This window comes from Hipposideros armiger, unplaced genomic scaffold (genome assembly GCF_001890085.2).
Source record: "Hipposideros armiger isolate ML-2016 unplaced genomic scaffold, ASM189008v1 scaffold_533, whole genome shotgun sequence".
Classification (NCBI taxonomy): Eukaryota; Metazoa; Chordata; class Mammalia; order Chiroptera; family Hipposideridae; genus Hipposideros; species Hipposideros armiger.
The window spans coordinates 687,256-689,838 of record NW_017731883.1 but is presented as its reverse complement, the minus strand read 5'-3'; the positions used below and the strand labels follow the sequence as shown (position 1 = coordinate 689,838).

The 2,583-nt window shown below is 53.1% G+C and overlaps 1 protein-coding gene across 3 annotated transcripts in view; it reads left to right on the top strand.

The window, feature by feature from the left end:
* The window catches only part of RALB (RAS like proto-oncogene B), a 94,872-nt gene that overhangs the window by 37,069 nt on the left and 55,220 nt on the right, over positions 1–2,583 (top strand). The window contains exon 1 of one of the 3 annotated variants that reach the window (XM_019668708.1): positions 709–876. The exons of 1 other annotated variant lie outside the window; for it this stretch is intronic. The gene's annotated coding sequence lies outside the window, so the exon portion shown is untranslated. Of the gene's footprint in view, positions 1–708; positions 877–1,178; positions 1,262–2,583 lie in introns of those variants that run through there. One more of the 3 variants, XM_019668711.1, reaches the window with a different exon arrangement.

The window sequence follows — 2,583 nt, the reverse complement described above, 5'->3', positions numbered from 1 at the left end:
ACAAGTTGCAGTGTCACTGGCCCTCATGTGGGATCCGAACCGTGGTCCTGCTGCTCAAAGCTGGCGTCCCAAGCCAACTCTTAACCAACGCCCCCCCCCCCAGGCAGGAGAGGGTGGGGGGTATGGGGGGGGGTTAGGATTCTTGACCTTGTACCCTGGGTCCAGTTATTGCTAGGAATCGATCAAGTAACTCCATTATTGCTAATGAGATATCATTAGTCAAGCGAGGTGTGACGGCAGGCAGAGGTCCAGCCATAGGACCCCTGGTGGGCTACCCACCAGCCACCTGAACCCTTGGGTACCCGCGCATCACATGGTCATTTTCCTCGCTTTTCTGTCCCAGGTCAGTCCTTCCCTTTTACTTTCCACTATCTTGGCCCCGCCTTCATCTAAATTCACGACGGACGCGCCCTCCGCCGCCCACGCTGAGACCCCCCGCCCCACCAGACTTGTGCCAGGGTCTTCCACTACAGCAGCGGTCACGTGCAAAGCGTCCGCCTCGGAAAGTAGGAAATGGAGGGGGCGGTGCAGGCGTGCAGAGCCCGCCCCTCCCGCTTGAGACGGCTTATCGTTGGCTAAGCCTACTCTCTGGCCGCCGAGGCTTGGAAGCTCCGCTTCGGATTGGGTAATAGGTTCTCAGTGGGCGTGGCCACCAAAGCCTAGAGCGGAAGGGAGGGCGCGCTCTCGAGAGGCGGGTTGCCTAGGCGACGTCGGGGGCGCGCTCGGGGGGTGGGGAAGCTAGCCCCGAGTGCTCGATGACAAATCGCCTAGGGACGTCTGGGGTCCGGCCCCGGGAGAAGGCAAAGGAGAGGGCGGGGCGGGTTTAGATCGGCGGGCTGGTTGCGGACGGCAGAGACAGCGCTGGACAGGTCCCAGGTAAGAATGTCCGCGCGCGGGCAGGACCCCCTCGGAGCGGGGTGGGGCGCGGGCTGGGGAAGTGGCATGCACCGTCCTGCGCTTGGTGGCTTTCTGACCCCGCGCTCTCCGTTCAGGGCTGTGGCCCGCGGTCGGACACGTCGTGCCCCAAGGCCGGCGGAGGGCGACGCTGGAGCAGCGGCCCCGAGAGGTACCTTGGAGAAAGCCTCCGGGCCTCCCAGAAGGATCTGGAGCTGAGGAAATGGGGGCGGCGCCCCAGCCTTTCCCTTTTCGCCGCTCCTTCCCTTTTCCCACAAATGGCCTCTGCTTCCACTTCCTGCCCTTTCGGGCCTCCAGCCCGAAGACGGTCCACTTCCTCAGCCCCTTAGTTGCCGCTGTGGGCAGGGTAAGAGCTAAAGTGTTGCAAAAACTTATTAGTACCTTAAAACTTGGACTGAACAGGGGACATGTTCCAAAAGTTGCTGAGTTGCTGGGTCAGTTTTTGGTCCTGTCTTGCACATGAGCATCAAGTTGTTTCTTTGCTTCCCCTCCCCCTTTAATTTCTTTCTGAGAGGTACTGGCACTGAATGTGGCTTCTAACAGGAAGCACCATGGACTTGAACTGTTTGCCTGGACCAGGGTTCAACACCTTCTTTTTGCCCTTTTATAGGTATATAAGGTTATCCGTGATTGGTTCAGAACTGCTAGTGGCCGCACCCAGGCTGCTTGTTTAAACTGTGTCCCTCTCTTTGCTAATTTTTAGGTGAATGTAACTTTGATGATATTATCAGGTGAGTCTTCTAGGGAGAAATTCTTGTGTTTTTGGTGGACTGATTTAGAATTGCCAATGGAAGTCTTGGCTGATGGTTCATTTGAGCCATCTGTGACTTGATTTGAGCCCTTGTAGAACAGTGAACTTTCTGCTTTGTCCTAGTTTCCTAACCTCATTCCTTTTTGTTAAGTTTTGGAGATGGATAGTGGGCACTGATTATCAGAGAGGACAGGATACTTTCAGATGTGTAAATGACCCATGTTCTAAGCAGAGCAACAAGATTCTTGGATGTCAAAGCTCGAAACAAGGTAATGTTTCTCAGACCTGGAACCAATAGGATTAGAATGTTGAAGTTCTCAGAGATGGGATCACTGTGCAAGGCAGTATTGAATATTGGGAAGAACGGGAGGGCCAGGGTGTGAAGACCTAGGTTTGATACTGGTTCTGAAACTTTATTATATCTTGAGCATGGCTTTTCACCTCTTTGTGCTGCAGAGTCCACAGCTGTAAAAAGGTGATATTTTTCCTACTTGTTAGAATTAAACAAGTTAGGAATGTTGAAGGTGTTCTTTGTGGTAGTTGGGGTGGGATGGAGGTGGGGGTGGGAATGAGGCCAGGGATACACATCCCCTCTTTTTGGTTTTCGCCATTCAGCTAGTCTCCTTTTCTCTGGCCACATTTGGGTCTTGCCTTCCTTTTTTGTTCACATTATTTCTCACTGGAAAAGTAGGTGCTCTTATCTAAGAGCCCAGGAAGATTTCCCTATGCCTGAGGAGTAGAACCTTTGCCAGAATTTTGTGTGGGAAAAAAGTGGGGCTATAAGTTATTAGATACCTTTTGGGGACGTAGGACCTAGACACATAAAGACACATAAATGGAACTCACCTGTAGTGGGGGTGGGATGGGTAAGGAGGAGGAGGGAAACTAACGTTTATTGAGCATCAGCTATCTGCTTG